Here is a 23178-nt window from a genome sequence, read left to right on the forward strand (position 1 = left end):
GATATTCAAATGCAAAACCACATTTTTTTAAAAGATGCTAATTACTGGCAGCATCTTAATAGCTTCATTAGAAACTAGAGCTCTCCATCAACACCAGAGATCATGCCAGTACATCAAGGAAAATAAACATTGGTTTCTTTTATTAAAAAAAGGTATTGCTTCTTTAGGTATTGCCACAGCAATAAAAGTAGAGAGCACAACTGAAAGATTACAGTATTTCTTTTTTCAAAGTATCATTATTAAATATACACACTTCAATAAGCAGCAGAGATTTTTCAACATATAAGTATGCATTTTCTGGGGGAAGCATCAGAAAAAAGCAAGGACATTTTGCTACTCTGTCACGACTCGCTCCACAGATTTAACTCTGGATTAAAAGGTCCAGTATCTGTGCTGACTAGAAAGGATCATTTTGCGGTTAAAACACAGGGTTACACATCAGAAAAATCCTGGATCTGTTTTCAGCTCTGCCATAAACATCCGCTAAGATCTCGAGTGAGTCCGGTTAAGCCAGATCAAAAAAAACACTCTTCCTTGAGAATCTGAGAGTAAATCTGTGATAAGAGTGAACTGTACTCCTTACACCATGGATACACAACCATAATTACTCCCAAATAAACTAATGTATGAAATGGTTAATTCCTAGTGTTCCTTGTGTAGACACCCTGACTTATCTCGATTTTTACGAAACAATCACATGGGTGAAGTATTTCCACTCTAACACCTTCTCATCATTCGTCTGTAATTCAGCTTTTTCAGAAAAATATTTTCAGATTTGATGGCTGAAATGTCTGCCTCTGAAGTTGGTTTGGCCTTTTTTCCATTTTGGTTGAAGGAGTGTTCTGGGGTGGGAGTGGGAAACCACACCAAATACCTAACAGCCCCAGAGAGCCTGTCAAGTTAACAACCAAAAAACGTCTGTAGTTGAATTTCTGGAGTTGGCCTTGAACTCTGGGGTCCTTTAATCTCTCAAACAGAAACGGCAGTACTCTCATATCTCATGAGAAATACTAAAAATAAATTCAAATTAATTTAGTGATTGTGAAGCTCAACTACCATAGCTGCAAGGACTATAAAAAAAACAATGGAGCAATTCACAGAATTTCAAATTCAGTGCAACAACTTGAGTATCAGACCATACAAATGAACGAGGAGGGTAGGAAAAAAACCCAAGCTCCTGACCAACGCTCAAGCAAAATCCATCCTTTGCTCTAGAGATAGGTGTCCTGATGCAACAAAACCAATATATAATTGTGCAATAGTATTTACAGGCATCAAAACCGTGCCAGAGTGGAGCCAAAAAATCTGGTTTTTCTGCACTGAAAAGGTAGTAACATTATTTAGGCAACAATTTTTATGTACATTCTTGAATATTTAGACCTCTGTGCCTTGAACATAAATTACTGATTTGGGACAGGCTGCAAGTGAATGTTGTTTAATAGATATCACCAGCTTCAATAAATTGGGCTTACATGAAAAATAGTTAATAATGCTCAAGTTGGCTATTAAATACTTCCCACTACTTATGCAGCACGTATTAAAGAAGTGGCTAGGTAGTAACTGCGCAAATTCCCATTAAAACACAAATACAAATGCCATATTTTAAAATTATGTGGATATAGTGACGGCTATAGTTGCCCAGCTCATGGTTGACTTCACTAAGGGTCTATTGTGGAACACAGACAGCTCACCCAAAGCAATTTTCATAACAAAAGCCCAAATATTGAAATATTATTTCCTCAAAACTTTGGTAAACTGTTGTAGCTGCGTAAGACCCATAGTCCAAAATTTATTCATTCTAACGGTAAAGTGACACTAGAACTGAAAAAGAAGAGAGCATAAAAAACACTGTATGTCTGAGGAAACAGGAGGGTTTTCAGCCATTTTTCCTAAATTTTTTTGCTGTAAATATACACTAAATCATTACTCAACTATTTATCTCAACCCTTGATGCCTATGAGAACTGCTGATATTCTTTTAGTCTGAAAATCCTTAAACACAAGCATGTCAGCAATGAACAGACTACAGTCCATGTAAGTTCTTACGTGACATCTTATAAGTCTGCTTCTACTTGCAGTGAGGATTATTTGAATTTAAAGGCAGTTGAAGACAGAACTTCAACACAGCTTGAGTGTATCAAGCCAACAGGAATTAAGGGAAGCAAAATGAAGACCACATATATTATTAAATATAATGCTTGCATGACTAAAAAAAGTGTACTAAATATCATGTTACACGACATTTCAGAGGTAAGACAAGAAATGACAAATATACTTGAATCATGGCAGTCCCTCCCTAAGTAGCTTATTTGTTTGTTTAGTTCCAGGCACAATGGGAGCTTGGGCTAATTCAGGTTGCCTGTTACTACCTCATTATAAATACTAATTACTGCTATTACTTACTAAACGTTTATTTGGGTTAACCTATAATATGCAAGCCAAGATGCCTTTTCAAGTCTATCTCAGAAGCCCAGCAGGAGCAGTTGTGATTCCAAAGCGAGTGCGAAGACAGTGTTTTATATAGACTTGCTTCTCCTCTCTAACAAGCGCTAGATTTTTAGGGAGAATTATGGTCCTTTGGTACACCAAAAATCCTTCAGAAGGATGCATTCGTTGTGAGAAGTAATTCATCTGAGTCTTCACCCATGGCAGCATGAGGATAACTCTTAGGAATGGCAGGTAGGGCAAAGCCTCGGGGGGAGGGGAGAAGGGGGAGGCAAGTTCAACTCTTCTCCCTTTAAAAAGTGAGGATGTTGGTTTAAATTACCTTAGTAATGTTTTGCAGTTATGTTCAAAGTGCTTTGCGATCAGCTAATTAATCCTTGATACAGGGAAGTGACATACTTGTTAATTTTTGATAGGAGTAAAATCAAGAAGGAGGACAAGCCAATTAATTAAACCCCAAAAAAAAAAATCAGGTTTCAAGCCATCCCAAACCCATGAAATATAAAGTGTTCTTTAGCAAACAGCAGCATATCCTCAGTCTGAAGACAAACAATCACCAATTTGTTCAGACCCTTCTGTACTGACTTAACAGATAACATTTTGATAATTCTTTTATCATTTCATAGCATAAATGACTGAAATAGGTACTAAAAATGAGACCCAAGAGATCTACCCACCAGTGAACAAAAAAAACCCCTGACAAAAACCGGAGAAATTATTCTACAGACAGCAATATCTAGTGATTTCAATCCAACAAGCTTTTGCATTTGAGTTCTGTGTTTCTTCAGCAAATCTGTGCCTGTGCATCAGCCAGCCACGTCTCTGAGTACGTGCATACTAATTTTCTCCCACATGAGATTTCTCATAGGTCATTTCAGAGAAAAAAAGATAAAGGGCTTTTATTTCTTTCTTTAATGAGGATAAGGTTCAAAATGGCCAGGTACACAAAATCTGTGATGTATTCAAGGAGCTTACAGAGATAAGACTATTCATAACATTTTCAGGGACCTTGAACCGAGTATGTGGTAGCCTTATACAGCAAAGTAGGAAATGAGCCTGGAATAAACAAAGCTTGGTTTCAATACTCAGGGAGGGGGAAGAAAAAAAAAAAAAAAAATCTCTGGAAACACAACCGACTGCAAACGAGGAGAAAGACCATCTTCAGTTTTGACAATCTGCTGTGAACAGGGGGATGGAAAGAGCTCAAGGCTCAGACAAGGAGTCTTGACGATATAAATTTCCAGCCACTGATGCCTGACCTTTCCATGCAAGTGATCTAATCCCCTCGCAAAGCATCACAGTGTCTTCCCCCAGGTACAACACTGTGTTACTCCATCTCCACCACATGTTGCTCTCAAGACCACATTATAAGCATTTCAAGAACCAGCTGAATGCAACTGCTAGATTAGGAGAGGAACGTCTGCCACCATCGGAAGAAAAATTCAAATCCTTTAAATACATTAGCGTCAAAATGATCGATACTTCCACACTAGCCCGCCAGTCAATGACCATCCTGTCACGGGTGGAGCAATCTACAAGGATCCTATTAGCAGTTTTGTAAAGACCAACTCCTGTTCACTGTGCCACAGGAAGGAAGCAGCTCTCCATCTCTGCATTCTCTACCATGACCCTTCCTCACTTGTACTCTTTCATTATCTAATACTGATGGAGAAACAGAACAGCCCTTTAGAAATTTCCAGCGCTTGGAAGACATAACTTCCACTCATCACAACAGAGAACACTTAATCCTACAGCCTGTTCACGTGTTTGAAGTTCCAGATAGCCCTTTTTCACTGCTAAGAATACAAGGACTACTTTCCTTCTGCACAAACCTTTGTGGACATTGAGAAATGCCTTGTATCTACTTAAGTCATCTTCTGAAGGTGGAAACTACTGGCTGATTAAATCCAGTTTGCAGCATATCACAATTTCCTAAATTATTTCACCAGCAAGGGCTGATGAGAACAATAGCTCTGCGCTGAGCCACATGCATCATTCTGTGGGTTAGGAGAGAGCTCATTTAGTGCTCTAAATCTCATTATAACTTGCTGATCGGGATGTAAAATATGCACTTATCTCTGAACTGAAGGCTTTTAAACAGCTTGAAACAAACTCAGCTCTTCTGTCTTCGAGTAGCAGTTGTTTCTTATTCCTCGCACTTCGGGAGGCTTATCTGAAGAACTCTCTTAGTAAACAAATTAAAATTATATTGCTATATTGGATTTAGACAATTTAAACCAAAATCTAAACACTGTAGACCAACTGTTCAAAGAATATATGCGGATACCAGGGTCAAATACCAGATCTCCAAATCTCCCCGTGGCAAGCTGGACAAGCCTGTGCCCATCTGTGAAATGGGAATACTTTCCTACTCCTCCGAGATGGTGCTTACACTTATAAAAAGTCCCCAGTAGCCTCTGGACAGTGAGGGGCTTTGTTTCAACAAGCAGGAGTTCTCAAAGGTGCATAAATTTGCAGCAAGACGTGACTCCCGGGGCAGACGGAGTGGTGCAATAGCCCTGACAGCGCTACGCTGCCAAACACCCAACTGCAGCAACGTCTGGTAGATTTAGTATCAAAGTTTCCCCCTGTCAGCAGACTAATGGGCAGCACAGAGGGAGGAAAACATTTCCAGGCTAGTATTCTTTGGGGCGTTTGTTGCTTTTTTTAAATTTTTAATGGCTGTTCTGTGTATTTTCCCCTTGCACTTTAAACCTCTGCAATGAAACTTAAATCTTGTTTAACTAGATTCATTTAAACTGTTTTTGCAAACCCCGAAGAGTTTATTTCCAGCTTGCCAGTTGCACGCGAAATGTATGAATTACCAAATGTAGGTATTTTCCAGCATTCAGGAGGAAACCCGAGAGTAAAACCACGTTTCTTGTTTTGAAAATACCTCCTTAAAAAGCCTTCAGAAGTTATTTAATACTGTTTTCAAGAAGTCCGCGGTATCTCTGTAATCATACATCCTGTGGCAAGAGTAGGAATTCAGGAATCCAGCTCTCCTTGCACGTAGCACCATGCACGCACACCTATAAGCAAGTCAACAACCGCAGTGACAAGCAGGGCTGTTCTAAGTTTGGGAACTAAAGCTGCAGTTTTTTTGGAGGCCATCAGCAGCAACGTGTTTCTGCTTTTTTAGTGACGTACGCACACGCTTGGCCTTCCAAACCAGATTCTCCCTTCCCACCCTTCTACTGGATGACATTTCTCCCCAGCAAGACTTGGTTTTCTGCACCCCAAAATGAAAACCTCGGCGCTGTCCCCACCCACCTAAAAAGCACGCAGCATTCTCCGCGAACCTGGACATAAAAATGATGTTTATTCTCCTTCTGCACCCCCCAGCCCTGCCGACCTGGCCTGACCAAGCTATGACGCTGCACCACCTCCCTAACACCCAGCACCAAAACCTTTGCTCCCCATCCTCCACGCTCGCCCCAGCTTCCCACGGCAGGACTCGCCACACATCCTCACCCACCATCTACATCCTCACTCCTCCCCATTCTCAATCAGAAGCGCAAGCACACCTGCAAACCCCAATTTTACAGCCCTCTGCAGGTGCTGACAGCTCCCGAGTGCCACCACGAGGACCCCCCTACACCAGGTGTCCCGCAATAGCTTGCTCACATTCGGCGTCAGGAATTACTGCCTTCACACCACAAAATACCCCCGTTTTGAAGGGGTCTGCATACCACGAGCACATGCCTGCCACAGTTGGGGAACCTCTGCTCTAAAGAACGAAAGCCATCAGATGCCTGTCATCAGAGCTACTTGCCGATGACGCAGAGACTGCTGGAGCCAAGCCTCTTGAGGTTTGCTGACAAATTCAAGGAAAGTTGCACCCAATTTAATAAATCCACATATACAACCAAAGCAGTCGAGTGCAGCAGGTACTTGAGAATAACCTGTCAAGTGCCTTTTACCTTTCACTAACACTCTGCTACTTGGGCAAATTATCCAATTGCTGTGATTCTGGTTTATTCACCTGAAAAAATGAGTGCAAAATTGGGAATAATACTCCTTTGTCTTGCAGGGGCATTACAAAAAGTAGCCAAATATATGTGCGATGCTCTGTTTGCATCAAAAATGAATGTCATAAAGCAGCTTATCATCTAAAAACATCAGAAGAAAATTAAGTAGGTTGCAAAACTAAGCACTAAAAATTATAGAGTAACAGATTCACGATCATCTGTGCAACCTTAATCCGTTCCACTTTGTTAGTCCAAACCATACAGTGAATAAGTCAGAGAATCTATAGAAAAATATCATGTGGCTACAAAATTATAATTACAGTTGCATCTGTTTTTCCTAACTTTTGAATGTTCAGCTTTACAAATGAAATAGTTTTTTGGTTTACTGGAACTTCCCAGGTTTTGGTTCTTTTCTGCAATATCAAACTGTACTTTTTTGATATGCTGTTTTGAAACATATTTCATCCACAACAGTATCAGAAAACTGTATTAAATTATCACGTTATGTCACATGGAAACAGGTTTAATTAATAGAATTTAGGTAGTGTATTTTTCCATTTTCACTGTATTTGAAAAATAAACTAGATGAAAGTATATTTACCAGATAGTTATTTTCCATACAGCGAGCTTTGTATATACAATATTGTTTCCGTTTCCAACAATAACAAAAGCGTAAACTCAGGCCAAATGCTATTTTCAATGGGATTTTTAAATTCATTAAAGCTTTTTTTCATTTATTTTGGGCCTTCAAAGGTATTATCACCATTGCATCTTCAAAAACACAGAACTCATGCCAACTCTGTCAAGTCTGGGTAAACTGTTTTAAAGGTTAAGGACATGACTATTAATCTAGCTGTCAGAATTGCTGGGATCCCACAACTTCCACTATGCCTTCAGTGAAGGCAATACGGTTACACTAAAATATGAATCTGGGAACATGGTTTCAGACACCCAGGGAAAATTCACCTAGAAGTTTTTTCACAAAGAACACTTAAAAACAACCCCTATAGAAAAATATTTGCTGGGACAATAAGATGTAGTTGAAAGAGTACCAGTATAAATACAAAGCTTATTCTAAAATGCTGGATTTTCATAACCTTAATTTAAAAGAAAGCAAGAATTACGTGCTGCCAAAGGCAGAGCTGGTTTCAGTCCTTATTCCTACCCGGTGAGTCAGAGAGGCCCGTGTAACAGGGTGTTTTACCTGATCCTTCACCAGCAGCTCTCACTTACTCCATAAACCAACACGCTTAAAATGACATTTGGAGACACCAACAGAGGTATTTTACACAGCAGTTCCATTCCAAGAAATTCTAACTATTCATACAATGGCAAATTAGGCTTCACACTAATTACATTTCAATACACATTGGGACTTTGTGCTCAACTTTACAGTAAGTTGAGATATAAGCACATTGTAAACACTGAAGTTTCATGTCCTTAACAATACTGTGCACGCAGTATTTCATTTTTAAATTTGAAATCACAAGTCTTATAAAACTGCAGCTGGATCTATTGGGTTCTGCTATAAATATTTCTACTATAAATGTTTCCAGAGCGTCCAATTCCTTCAATCCTAACGCAGCATCTTCCATCATTAAATAATACTTGTCTGGTATTCACCTTTCAGCTGAGCACCATTCGCAACTGGAGCATGGAAGAAAGTCTGGTGAACTCATCCTGCCAAGCTTCCCTGTTAAAACTCTGCTTGGAAATCTCTGCTCATAAAAAAAGAAACAGGTAGTGTAACTGCCAGCTGTTTACAGAATTAGTGGGAAGACCCAGAACTCATCTTGTCAGCCATCACGTTTAAGAAATGCATGAAAGACAAAGGGATCAAGCTTACACACCCAGTCTACAACAGGTTTAACTCTAGCTCGTTGTTTATTTCCACACACAATTTTTCCGGTATGATTTAAAGTAACTGGTCAGAAGCATGTGTCAAAATCCTTTTCAGGTTAGTCACACTTTTCTTAGAAAAAAACAACCTTCAAAGACAGAGGCTGACTAGCACTTCCACTAAAAAGTTAATCTCTCAATTTATTCAAGATCTCTGAAGTATGTTGATAAAACTCAACGCAAACTCTCAGATTACGAGCAAAATACAGGCTCTGGGGGAGAGAAGAAGAGGGGGAGGATAGGTAGCAAGTACGGTGTTCACATGAAATAAGAAGAAAGAGAAGTTAAGCAGTCCAAGCTGCAAGATCTCTTGTACAATTTACACATGAATCTGATTTAATGGTCTGAAAAGTTCAGGGCTTTTCACTCCTTTTTTTTTCAATCCAGGAGTTACACAGTGTTAACAGAAAAGGAAAAATAAAAGAGAAAAATATATTTATTTGTCATTGTTAAACTCTCCGTGCAGTTTTACTGAAAGATTATAATATCTACTTTTTTTTTTTTTTTTAATTATTGAAACAGCAAATACTATTCTGAAACCTTCTGGACAGGGAATCAGCGTGCTGTGGGTTGGAACCTCTTTTCCCTCCTGAGGCCCTTGTTTCCAAAGACAACATACGCTGCATACTGGAGAAAACACCAACATTAGGTGGATAACTTTATCAACACCTAACCATTTTGATATCTGTGATACCATTTAATATCATTTGAACCCAGGGTAGTGCTGTGATCTAAACTTATCTCTCCATTCACAATCAGGATCTGAATTCCACACAGGAAGGCAAGCTACTGATTTGTTTAGGTTCTAAATGGCTCCTCATTCATAATTTCATCATACAAATACAAGAAACAAGCCTATTTCTTGCCTTGCCTGGCATATTGCCTTATTTTTGAAGTCTTCACACTCTGGAAATCCGAAAAATGGGACCCATGGGATTTCGGATGCCACATTAAAAAAAGAGGGGGGGAAATTAAGCCAAAGAAACACTGTTTTGAGCTTGTTTTGTAGCATATTCCATGATAGATAATTAAAAATAAACATAAATTGCTAACAATAAGACAAAACAAAAATTCGTGTTCCAAAATAGCTAGTCGCAAGATCAGGCTTGACTGGGACATTTCTGACACTTGTTTAAAACAGGACCTAACACTTAAGGATCTTTCCCTCTGCAGAAAAATGCAAACACATCCAAGAGCCCCTCCACTGATCAGCTTTAAGAAGCTGACAATTTGTGGATCCTTAGAGCAAAATATGGATACTGTAGAGTTCACTGACCAAGGCAAGGCAGCAAACTGTTGACTTATATACTCACTGCACTGTTTTCCTTTCCTAGATCACCTTCCTGTAACTCACCAACTTGCATGGGCTTCACTAAATCACAGCACATCTCTGCGTGGACACGCACTGGTTTAAACACGACTGCCAGGATAGCTTGCCTCAGCTTAAAGAACATAATAAACCAGTAAGCAGGTTTAAACAGATTTAAGAATATCTACGTGCAGATTTACCTAAGTTGGTTAGCAAATCTACCTAGTTTAGGCCACGCAACCTTGTCCCTCGGACCCGAGCACTTGAGTGAGGATTCTCCCTGCAAGCTTTGTGCACAAAAACCCGTCCTCACTTTTTCCCCCCACTCACCCAAAGGCATCTAAGGGAAACATCCCGCTGCTCCTTGTGCCGAGACGCATTGGAGTTGCTTCTCAGTCAATTGGGTCAACCACACAAGAACCTACCTATCTTTTCAGGGGAAACAGTAGGAACAGTATTGCAGGATTATCAGCGCAGAAGCTATTTAGCCTGAGTTTTCCCTGCGGAACGTACTGGCGCTAGCCCAAAGCCAAGCGAAGCCTAGTTTCTAACCTACATTCCCAGCCAGGTAAATTAGTTCAGGCTTAAAGAACCTCCAAACCAGTTCAGCAGTTTTTTCTTTTGTAAATGACAGGAGTCCAGGTAAAGCGCATGGTGCTGACACATCCTTTATACCTAGCCTAGGCCTCCGAGTGCTTTAAAATTTGTCCCACAGCAAAGCCACAGCATTTCAGATGGTCAACTTTACATGGAGATGCTGCCGTAGTGGTAAAAACCTGTTCTGCATCACCCTGACTCATATGTGCAAGGCTAGGTATGCAAAGAGTTGAAGCCGTTTCCAAGCAAGCCATAATTTTTAATATTGCAGCTACAGGCAAACATCCTATTCCAGATCCTGCTGCACCAGGGGAAGAGGTTAAAGCTCCTGGCTGTTCTCCGACCGATCAGCAGGGCTACTCCTGTGAATCCTCCCTCGCCCAGCAGCGCGGCCCCGACGGGCTGGATCAGCCCCGGCAGCGGGGAGGCAGGCAGAGGGCTCAGCCAGGCATCGGCAGCACGACAGCAGGCAGCCACCTCCCAAAAGACCATAAAGCCCTGGTTCGCTGCAATGTTATTTAAAAAAACCAAACAAACAAAAAAGAAAAACAACCCCAAAAGCCTCCATATTTAGGCTGCTAATAGCTGAGACTACCGACTCTCCTGCGGCCCACCACCATCCAGCTGCTTCCCCGTCGCAACTCCACTCCTCTGCCTTTAAATTTAAACTGGAAGTTTTTGGAAGCAGAGCCCATTTCACTCCATTTTCACGTCACTCCTGCCCCACTGCAAACCCAATCCGTGCCTGGGGTTCCTGTATGCTACAGCAATACAAATAACATAGAACCACCAATAAAAATTGCTTGTTTGTATCTGCCAGCAATTAAAGCTTGTAGGTAGAAGCGCCGGCCACATGCTACGGGGTATTACACACCACATTGGCCTTTCAGGAATACCTGGTTAAAATATTTACCTGTTAGTCCAAGCCCTTCCTGCTTAAAATCCTGTCTTTAAAGGCAGAATCTAACTTTAAAAACTATTTTTTTTTATTCCTCCTCTTTGATCAAAAGAGATAAGAACTACGCTTCAAAGAAACACAGTCAACCAAGCAAAACAAGAATAACTCGTCATATAAATAGTTTCCTTATACAAAATACACTGTTTTTCAACTGGCAAGCTATTTATGCAGGAGACGGGATATTTTTAGTAGTAGCACTCACACCTTCATTTCTGACAATCCCTGCAAAGTCTCATGCAAATTACCCCCCTCAGATTAGCAAACAACAAGGTGCTGATCTCCAGCAGATCTGTTCCTTGAAAATATGCTTATATAATTAAGTAAGCCTAATAATCCTAAAGACTTCAAATATCTGTAACAGTCCACCCAACAACCATGCCAAGAGACCCAAGACAAGTCAACAGAGGGCACATGTTCCCAAACGCAGACTTTTACAACGTGAGAATGACAGTGATACTGCTCCAATAAATCTACAGTGGAAGTGTATGACTAATTGTATGAATTAGTCATGCAGTTGTGAGCATGTGTCGTAGCATTATCAGAGGGCAAGGCTCGGGGAAAAACACGCATGCCAAAAATCAAAGTCGGCCCGTAGTGAATAAGAAGTAAAGGCCTGCCTTCTGAAGAGCCAAACCCCCCGCTCGTCTCTCAGGAAGCCTATTTGTTTTGGAAGCAAGGATTTGTGCTGCCATATTGTTTGGCAACATGTTTCGAACAACAGATACCCATCTTGAGCAAATAAGTTGAGATTTAACATTTCACCATGCCCATCGGCTTTGAGCCAGGTGCAGTATTGCCAAAGTTACTACTGTTTATTATCTACCATCAAGAGCTGTTTGTCCCCTTAAGTGGCAACTTGAACTTTAATCATTTTCACAAAACAGAGCTGCAAAGCTGCGGATGCTACACCGCTTACCAAGCCTCTCTGCAAATTTGTGGCTTTGCATCCAGCTTTTCCTGGTTCACAATGTTTCTCTCCCTGCTGCTCTGCAAGATGTCTAGGTATACAGCTACAGATGCACCAAATACTATGTATACTTCCATAAGTAATATATATTTTTTACTTTCTCTTGTATAAGCAAGCTGATGGCCACAGCAGGAAGAGTTCCGAACACACACACACACACACGTGTCTGCCAAAATATTCTGAAGGTAGATCACCGCCTCTAAACTGCAACGGGACAGCACGTTTCCAGAAAAGTCAACCAAGCATCTTTTTTGTTCATATAAATTTACCATCTTGCTACTAGAACTCACCAGGTATTGTACTCATATATATACACACACAAATTTTACACACACACATATATATGCATATCCTGCCAGCCCACACAAACCCAGTCTTATTTTTTTTCAGTCTAAACCAGCAACACGAAGAATACAAGCCATGAGACAGGGTGAAGAACATACAAGCACCACCCACACGAGTCCAAATTTCCAGTTTTAATATACTTTGCTGTGTCACTCTTTTTTTTTTTTTTTTTTGGCTTTGCCGTATTTGGGTAGTGAAAATCTTATATCTACTGTACGCTGATTAAGCTTCCAGTGGACGCAAGCAAACAGCCCCAGACGGCGCTCCACACCTTTTCACCTTTGCAAACACGCTCTTTCGGGTGAAAAAAAAAAAAAAAAATAATAATCAGGAGATCGTCACCCAACGCGCACGACCCAGTTCTCAGCCACTGAAAGGTCAAAACGCACCTAGGAAACTGGAGGGCTTGAGTGTGTCTAGCAACCTACATCGGAAGGAAACAGCCTTTCCGCAACAGATTTTTCTACCACTAAATGTCATATTCCAGAGGCTACAGCCCCCCCGCTGCACAAACCGGGGCTACCACTTGCATATGCACCATCAGGTATTTGGGATTATTTGCAATCTGCTGCCGGTCCGTGTCTCCGAGAAAGAAATGAAGCAAATTTAGGGCAAGTGCTCAGCTAGGAGCGGGGAGGCGGACGCCAGCTTCGCTACCAGCCTCCTGCAGAGCCCCTCCAAGCCTGGAAGCCCAGGCACCCCTCGGAGGAACCTGCTTCCCCACACACCCTGCCCGACAACCCAGCCGTTCCCCGCTCCCACGGCCCCAAAACCCACCCGGTACCTCGGGGCCACCTCCGGCTCTCCCTGACCGACCGACCGGTTGCCTTCGCGCTGAACTTACTTGCCTCCGCTGACAACTACAAGCGCCCCGCCGGGGTCGGGGGGTGGTTCTGGGGGACACAGATACACAAGGAGGGGGACACGGGGGACACGATGCCACACGCAGACAAAGAACTGTCACCTAAAACGCCACTAAAAGGAGCGTCCTCTCTGCCCCGGGGGAGTGGGGGGGCTCCGCGGGCCCCCGCAGGCCGGGCCCCGCTGCCTCCCCTCAGCCATCTTCCAGCCGGGAAGGGGCTGGGGTGTGGGGGGGTGTGAGGAGGAAAACTGCTTTTTCACTTTTTAAATCAACTTTAAATTAATAATAATAAGGGGTGGGGGATATTTAAGGAGAGGGAGAGCTGGGATTTAACAGCCCGAGGCGGGAGGGGCTCAGCCGAGCAGGGTCCCCCGGGGCGGCTCTCCTCAGCCCCCCGCGGGGGAAGGAGGACGGGCGGGGGGGGGAGGCCGCGGCGCCCCTCCGCGCTCCGCCCGCCGCCATGGCAGCCCGGGGCGGGGGGCCGGGCCGTCCCCCGTCCGTCTGTCCGTCCGTCCGTCCCCCCGCCGTGACAGCTGCGCCTCCCCACAGGCCGGGGGCTGTGGCGGGGGCGACGGGCCGGTCCCGCCAGACACACACCCCCCCCCCCGCCCTGCGCGGCGGGGCAGCGGGGAGCCCCAACCGGCCTCCCCCCGCCTCAACCCCGGCCCGCCCGCCCGCCCTCCGTCCCTCCCGCCCCGCCGCCAGCTGCGGCGCGGCCGGGCGCCACTCACCTGCCGCCGCTGCCTGGGTGACAGCCGCCTCCCCCCGCCGGGGCTGAGGCCGCGGAGCTCAACGGGCAACGCGACAGCGACTCCCCCGGCCAGGCGGCGGGGGCGGCCCCGGGGGGGGGGGGGGGGGGGGTGTTGGTTGCTGCCGGTTGGCAGCAGCCCCCGCCGCGATCGCGGTGACCAGAGCGGTGGCGGCAGCGGGCGCTGCTGGGGGCCCCGGTTCCCGCTGCGGGGCTCCCGGGCAGCCGGGGCCCCTTGCCTGGGCGGCGCGGCGCGGCTGCGGGGCTCCGGCTCGCTCGCCGCTCTCCCTCCCGGCGGGACGGGGCGGAGCTGGGCACGGAGGACGAGGGGGGCGGTGTCGGAGGAGGCCGCCGCGGCCCGGCCCGGATCCCTCCCCCTCCTCCTCCTCCTCCTCCTCCTCCTCCTCCTCCTCCTCCTCCTCCTTCTCCCTCAGTCGCTGCTGGCCGCCATCTTCCCTCCCCTTCCCCCCGTGGCCTCTTGCCGCGGCCCGGCCCGAGCGGCGGCAGCGCGGAGGCGGGGGGGAGGCCGCGTCCCCTCCGTCGCCGCCCCGGGAAGGGGCAGGGGGAGGCGGGCGCCATCTTAGCGGCAGAGGGGGGCGGCGGGGCCTGTCCGCCGCGGCCCGGGGGGCTCCGGTGGAGCGGCCTCGGCCTCGGGCCTGCCTCCCCCGCCCCTCACACCTCCCCAGGCCGAGGCACGGGGAGGCCTCTCCCGGTTGCCCCGCCGTCTCAAACCCAGGCCCCAGCTCTCGGGGACCAGCCCGTCCCGCCCACCAAGGTGAAGAAGCCTCCGCCGGGCTCGGGGGTCTCTTCATCTTCCTCACCCGGCAGCGGCTGCTGTCACCGAGCAGAGGCATTTTACGCTGGAAGTTACCTGTGGGGTTTTGTTTCACAATCTCCTTCCCCTACCAGGCTTCAAGGAAGATTTAAAGGCCTTCATCTTGCATTAACGTTCTCCATCTAGGCATCAAAAAGGCTGAAATGTGCCTCGGATCAGCCGGGAACACCAAAATGAAGTTCAGGAAGCAGCATGGGGTGATAGATGCTCCCACGCAGACCTTGACCCGCTGTTTGGTCTCATCACCATCATTTTTGGCTATTTCCACGCAAAGCTGCCGCACATGGAACAGTCACAATTGCTCTGTCAACTATTTTATCGCACTGAGGCTGTGTCTGGTTACATTATTCATCCTCTCAGTGGAACTGTGAAATCCCCAAACACCTCATGTGTCATGAGGCAAAACAACTCAATGGGTTGAATAGTTAAAATAAACCAGAGCTTCAGGTGGCTCATTTTCTTCCATGGGGGCTCTTTATTCCTCAGGGGCTTGACAGTGCCTGTGCTACAACAAAACAAAATGGCTTTAAAAGGCCCAGTCAAACACACCACATCGCAAATCCACCTGGTGTGGTCACCCACATCACCATCTGAATTGGATTTTTGTCTTCCTCAGAAACCTGCACCTTTCTTGGGGTCCATACGGTTACCGCTGATGTTCCCTCCTTCCCAGAAAGCTGTATTTCATAACTGCCTCCTTATCTCTGGAGCACCTGTGAAGGGAAGGGGCAGGATAAGCCTGAGTTAACCCTTCGGCAGGTGAAGTGCCAGGGGATATCGACTGCAGGCTTGTTAGTTATTTTCTGTCATTTGGGGATCAGTAGGACTTTTCCTGGGCTTTTTTTATATTCATTCCAACCTGGTTAGTGGTAGGTACATTAGTGTAAAAAATGCTGTATGTTTCGTCCCTCTTCAATTAGACAAATAGTGAACTTTTTTTTAGAAGAATTTCAGGCCTGTGCGTGTGAACGAAAGCATTGAAATGAGCGGGGAAGCGGTGGAGAAACAAGACAGAGGAGAGCAGCGACCTGAGATCACGCACCCACAACAAATCCTCTGCTGCAAAACTCACACTGTCCACGAGGTAACGAAGGAATGCTTCTGATTCTCCTTTAATTGCATTCTTGGTAGGGGCTGAGGCAGCATTAACAGCCGCTGCATGCTGCTGCATGACCCTTCGTTGCAACACATCTAGGTGGAAGTGCTAATAGATTCCTTCTGGTCCTGTTCACTTCATGGCAGCAGCGAGGGAAGGGAGCTGTGTAAAAGTCCCTGAGTCTTCCTGAGCTGCCAGCTCTCCACTGCCTCTGCAGGCTATGCCCACTTTGGTTTTATTCAGGCAGAAAATGCTCAGCCTTCACGACTAATACAAAGCTTGATGTTAGAATATTTCCCCTCCATGAATTCCTCACGAGAAAGTCATATATGAGCTAATCTCAGGCGGTAGGGACGTTGTAAATTTTCAGTGATATTAGCACTGAGAAGTATAAAACCATTTTTATTACTTTAATCTGCAAGTTAATTGTTAAATGGAATGCAGGTATAAACAATGCTGGTTTTAAGTACATTACAGAGCTGTCAGGCTTTGACAATTTAAATGAATGAGACTTCAAAACGTATTATGAAAAAGATTAAATGTCTCATTGAAATACACACGAAATAAAAATTAAATCCATCAGCAAAATGAAATTATTTCAAAACTTCCTAGAATTAAATCCAAAACAAAGGCCTCTCCCACCAGGTAAGTGATACCATGGTGGGTGAGACTTTATCTGAAAGGAGCTTTAATTTCCAGCTGACTTCAAATGAAAAATAATTTACTGTTGTTAGATCTTTCTAGCCTGAGCACTTTTTAAAAAGAGATGATATAATTGTCTTCATTTTACATACACAAAGCAGTGTTTAAGAGGTTTAAGTAGAGGTCAAGCAGCAAGTGAGCAATGGAATCACCAACCAAAACAGACAGTGTCCAGGTCTCTTGGTTGTCCTGTTCCCTGCCATAAACCCTCTGTGTGACGCTGCCACCTGTAGCCCTTTTTCCATACAAATTACTCAGGCTAAAGGCCGTTTTCAGGCTTTATTTCTGTTTATGAAGCAGCCTATTTTAAGAGTTTCTTGTAAGCCACAAGTAGCCACAGTACAGTCGTTAATCTAAGAAGGCAAAATTAATAGTATGCAGTTCTTTAAAGCTTCTTGGCCAAACTCAGCATTGTAATAAGCAATAAATAATTTCTTTGATGATAATACTGCCTCCACTTAGTACGCATATGGTTCTTTAGAGCTCCACATAACTTCTGAATATAGGCTTGCCTCTGTTTCATGCTGAGCCCTTGAGGAGTGCCAAGCTCCTCCATTACTACTGACTTACTTATCCCCTAAAAATGTAATAGAAATGTTAAGATTGGTCTAAATGGGGGGGTTGAATAGGAGTGCTGGGTGCGGGAGCACCAGGAGGAGCAAATGGCAGGAGAAGGGTACAAGAATGGCATTTGCTGATGTCATCTGGACTAACAGGTCGCCAGGATTGCAGCATGCGTCTACCTGCAGGGAGCCAGTCCACCCCATGGGCAGCCAGAGAGCTCAGAGGAGGAAGGTCTCTCCAGAGAGTGAAACATCTCTCTCAGCTCCTACGACAGCTAAAAGCCAGCACGTAGAACAATTGAGACCTGAGGATGAACATCTCTTGTCCTCCAGCTCATCCTGAGATGAGACAGAGAAATGGACATAAGCACTTTGATACCTGAAGGTACTACCTGGACACTGCGTGGTACTTCTGAGCACGCATGAGAATACGATTGAAATCAGCTCTGTTTTAATTCTTTTCCATCTCCTCAGGCCTCAGGTGCAGGTGTGCTATGTTGTCGCTGCAGCGTTGTGCCATCATTTCCTGTGTGACAGTCTTTTTCTAGCGTTCAAGACCACCGAAAGATATGAAGGTTTGTTTTTTTACACAGCAGAGGATGCATTTCACTAAAAAAAGAGCTTTGAGCCAAGAGCAGGACGCTTTTAACACACTGATTTAACACCTTTTACTTTTACAACTTTGCAAACACGCTTTAGCCAAAATTAACGTACAACCCCGTTAAGGTTAATGAGTTGTTTCACATCCAGGCACCAACTTTTAGCCCACGCCGGTTCACACAAGCACCTTGGCCTAGCTGCAGACTGCAGGGAGGAGAGCGGTGAGGAAATCCTTCCCCAGGATGGTTGTTGGAGGCAGCGCCTGCTCCCAGCACCACTCGGGGAAGCCTTAATGAAAAGCAGCTCATCAGCAGTTACGTAACCTAATGATAATCCGGCTCAGGCCGGGCAATACTTAAAGCCACAGCGTGTCTCTGCTGTGACCTATTTTATGCTCGATGCAAGGGCAAAACTATGTGGTTTGTAACTTTGCTGGGTCTCTTACCGCGGAGTTATTGCCTGTCAGTAGAGAAGCCCCCTGCGCATGTTTTTTTCTGCTTTCCCGGCTGCAAAGCGACCGGTTTGGATTTGTCAGTGGCTTTTTATGGTATCGGCTCCAAGCACAGGCACAGCAGAGAGCAAATTGTAAACAATTAGAAGGAAAACACTTAATGTCCTGCAGGAAACTCAGCATACTTTAATTTCAGCTTCAGAAGCTGCAGAGGGTCCGGGGGTATGTTACAAAGCACTTCTAATGCCATGTTGAACCACACAGAAAGCTTTTGTGTTTTTATTAGACCTCAGAGAGCAAAAATGTATGCTTCCACATTCCAGGGTCATATTTACATTTAACTTAAGAAATTCATTAGGATGGCACTGGCATAACTCAAACTTGTACGACTGGCCAACCCTCTGTAATCATTTTTTTTTACCTCTCGATCTGCAGAATCAACAAGAGATTAAGCGCAGAGATGTTGATTCAGATCTCAGCATTTAATCTGACCACAGATGGTGTCAGAAGAGGGACAGCCATGCAAAATAGCAACAGATTTTTTTCCTAAACAATCGCTTTTTTGTTTAATAAAGATAGAGGACTAGTGGCCAAATTTTAAATATAGAGGAAATCTCAGTTTCTTACAGTTCCTCTCCTAGAGAGCTTTGAAGCATTATTAATGGGCTGATTTCTGTTAATGATTAATAATGTGTTTATATTTATGTACTTAAGTTATTATTGTTACTATTATTAATTCCTATCTTTCATAGGAGAAATATCTTGTTCCTTATAACACTGGACGACTTAATGACACAGCTGGTGGCAAGAAGGAGGTTGTGGTGTTGTGCTAACTGTAAGAAATACTGCCTGTTACACGTAGGTATATTCATTTTGGATGACACTTATGTTTACACAAAACCCTGTTGTTTTCAGATCGGTGATGCCAAAGCTTTTCATTTACGGCCACAAGGAATACCAGGCTTTGCAAAAATATACCACCACGGATGGTACTTAGTGCTGACGGATTCCTAGAGTAGATCATGTGGATCTGCTGATCTCTTATGGAGTGAAAAAGTTGCTCAAGCTAATGCAAAGCGTTTTTTAAAAGCTGATTTTTAATACCCAGCATTAGTCAGCTTAAGGTCAGAAATTAAATTACTCTTAAAAGGATTTACAAAACTTCATGTTGGTAGGAATATTGCATGACATTTAAAAGGAATAATAATAATTTTAAGAATCGTGGTGATCGTGTTTGTTGGCTTTTGAAACATCTTCCTGTGAAGCCTGCAACCAAAACACTGCTGCATTGTACTAACATTTAAGAAACAGAAAGTGGAACTAAATGTAGATTATTAAAATAGTGTGGCTGATTATAAACTCTAAAGGGAAATTGTGTAACCTCATTTCCTTATCTCATCTGAGCAAAAGGCTAGAAAAAAGGGGGTGGGGAAATACACTTTTTCGGTTTTAGTCATCTCAAGTATTACTAATCACAGAAAAAAAAAATATTTTTAAATGCCTTCAAATATGCCTCAGAGCCCTTTAAAGTGGGCTCATTAGGTGCGAAGGAGTTGGCTCTAGGTGATTAAGCGGTAAGGGTTAAACAGCTCCTTTCAGGCCCGGTGAAGGTACCAAGCCCTTGCCCGGGTCAGCTGCGATGGGTCAGATCAGGTCGGTATCAGTGTTTGCCCGTATCTGCGATTCATCCCTGCTTGTAATGTGCTTGGCTAGTTGGATAATACTGAATATAGAAGAAAAGAGTATTTTCTCATTCTTTCCTGATGGTATTTTTTAATTGTTGGCTTTTAGGTGGCCTGTGTGAAAAAGAATTGATTGTTTCAGTCTGTTGGTGAGTGGAATGATAACTCCCACCAGAGTTGGTATAACTTGTCCTTTTTTGGCAATCACGCCGCAGAGACCAAGTGCTGAATAGGGAATAAAGCAGAGCTGTTCTCCAACCCTATAGAGATGATTCCACAGAGAGCCCCCTCTATTTACTCATCTGCACTTAAAGACTGTCAGTTTTATTCAGATATCTATTCAGTCTGTGAAATAGTTTTCCTTAACCTACTTTTAATGCCTTTGAAGTATCATCTGCTTCACTAGTTTGAAGAGCACTAAAGCCCTCATGCAGCCAATAGGCACTTAAGTGCTTAGTTTTAAACCCATGAGTAGTTCTGTGAGGCACACAAGACCTGCTGCCGTTAGATCTGTCAGTCCATCTACTTCGCTCCGTTGTTTCCAACAGCGTGTGGCATCAAATTCCCGCTCCTGCACCTCACCTCCATCTCATCCCCCTCTCAATGCATTCACAGAATCACAGAATCATTCAGGTTGGAAAAGCCCCTTGGGATCATCGAGTCCAACCCTCAGCCCGACTCTACAAAGTTCTCCCCTACACCACATCCCCCAACAGCTCATCCAAACGGCCCTTAAACACACCCAGGGATGGGGACTCCACCCCCTCCCTGGGCAGCCTAATTCGGAAGAGAAGAGGGTTGATGCTACCACAGCGACTTCCCCACTAATTGTGGATCTTGAATCACCGTGGATACCACCACTGCCCCTTCCACCACCACAACAATCACCGGGTTTCTGTTGGGTCTGTCCCTGTCGATAGAGGTTTAACACAAAATCTTTCCCATTGCCTAACTGTTAGGAGCGGTACTATCCCGTGAAGCATGAGGTGGAAGAAAAAGCATTTTTCCCCCAAAATTTTGTTGGCCTTCACTATGAGGGTCCTGGGTATCTCATTATCCTCAAAAATGCCTCAGCCTGCTGGGGGTCTGCTAAGCTCCTGGCCTCTGTGAAATCCTGTGCAGTTAATTAGGTCTGTAGTTGTACCAGAGACCCCTGCAGAGGCAGATGCGTTAACCTGGATAACATGCACCAGAAAGTGATTAGAAATGCAAGAAAAAACAGGGGAAGCAGTCAGGGAGAGAAGAAAGAGGTAAAGGTGGTGCTTCAGGAGAACAAAATGCAGGATAAATGGGAAGCAGTGTTCGTAGTTAAAGGGGATGAGTTCTCTGTCATTTCAAATCAACAAAGTACAAAGAGAAGACGGGTACCCTTGTCACAACCTGAAATTTATAGATCATGAACAAAATTTTCTCCATTTTGTCCTCCACGGGTACCACAGAAGAAGAATGAAAAGTCATTGAATATTAAATGTTGGTTTTCTCTGCTTTGGTTGCTTTTCTTTCACCACTTGTGCATATTTAATAACCTTCCCCCTGGTCAACTGCTATGGCTGAAGGCAGAAGTGACAAAGGAACCGGAGTGGAGCAGGGGCAGGGGAGAATTGAAAGCATTTCCAGCATCAAATGTGGACAACTCTGTTTCTGTGTCTGGGTACCTCCTCATATTGATAACGGCAACCCCTTCCACAGCTTTGAAGATGACAAAGTTGTTGTAATGGATCGCTAATAGTGTTAACGCTTCAGGATGCTGCAGTTTCTGAGGTCATGGAAGGTACAATGTGGGGGTTAAAAGTGGTAATAACCTAACTTGGAGAGGTTATCCTTATTCCAGCTGGTTGAAAATTAGTGTAAATGAGAGGAATTATAACAGAGCTCAGACATCTAAGTGACCTGAGACATGTGAATGGAGAATACCACGACCTAAGGTTAAACTGCATGTAAAATCCCAGAATACAGTGGCAAGTGAAACCAGGAATGAGATGTGTTTAGATCATGGCTTTCTCCTTTTGAAATCAGGGGTCCTTCCTGAAAAAAAAGAAGCCAGTAAATTTAGCAATGCAAGACTTCCCCGCAGTGGCGACAAGGCAGCAGGGTGCCCCACTGTTGCATCACACAAAATATTTTGATTTTTTTTCGACGGCAAAGTCCAGCAAAAATGTGGCCCCTAAGTAAAGGAAATATTTACAGCATGGACTTATGACTGGGTTGGGTTTAATGGTATACAACATTGTGAGAGGCCTAAGTGATATTGTTTTATGAGCTGAAAGTTTTTAACTCCTTCAGTAGAGAAACTCTGACCAAGAACTGCCTAAATTAGGAGGTACCACACATCATGTTCAATGACAGTGAATGTCAAATTTGGGAATCAAATGAAAATTTAATGAAGTCATATTGAGATCATAAAATATGGACCAAAAGCAATAGAAATGTGTAAATTTTTTGCAATAAAAAGGATTAAAACTGGAGAATATTTTTAGCATTACTGCAGCTTGTTCCCAAGTGCAACTGTTTGCTGTTGAGACTACTGATAGCTTAGTAGGTTCTCTCAGTAACGGCCTCTTACCACAAAAATACCTACCACCATAAACATATATTATGTAAAAACTGATGTCCAGGTTGATTTAAGTTCCAATCCTGGAAATGAAATGGGACCACATTATTAAGAGATGTAAGCTAAGGTATTATGCATACCAAAAAAAAAAAATGACTGCCGGAAAATGTATGTCTGGGCAAACTGCACTCACATTACCCCGCATGATTTACCAGTCACTATGGCGAGTCAATATTAAAGCCCAAGAGTTTGGTAACGGTGTACTGACAGATTTCAAAATTCCCTGTGAAAACGGAATTAAATAGGTCCTACTAAATACAGTCTGAAAGATCTTGTCCTCCTGCTGAGGGAATAACTACTTGTGCGTGGCATCAACTAGTAGTTAACGGTTCTCGGGTACATGACACAGGAGATGGGAGCTCTGTTTATGTCGTTTCTCTGCATCCCCTTTGGTAGGGGTCACGTCAATTAGCTGAACCCCCCGGCGTGAAATGTGTGCGTAGTGTCTCTAATGCAGATAAAGGGGTGAAACACATGCAGTATTCACCCTCTGGTACAGTCAAAACTGTCTAGTATGGGATCCCTTGAGTAAACTTAC

General features: G+C 44.1%; 1 protein-coding gene across 1 annotated transcript in view; it reads right to left on the reverse strand.

Moving 5' to 3' along the window:
* Positions 1 to 14382, reverse strand: part of NCOA1 (nuclear receptor coactivator 1) — a 190189-nt gene extending 175807 nt beyond the window's left edge. The window contains exon 1 of the mRNA XM_074861273.1: positions 14084 to 14382. The gene's annotated coding sequence lies outside the window, so the exon portion shown is untranslated. The remainder of the gene's footprint in view (positions 1 to 14083) is intronic.
* Between the last annotated feature and the right edge of the window lie 8796 nt (positions 14383 to 23178).

The sequence above is a fragment of the Strix uralensis genome, chromosome 3 (assembly GCF_047716275.1).
Source record: "Strix uralensis isolate ZFMK-TIS-50842 chromosome 3, bStrUra1, whole genome shotgun sequence".
Lineage (NCBI taxonomy): Eukaryota > Metazoa > Chordata > Aves > Strigiformes > Strigidae > Strix > Strix uralensis.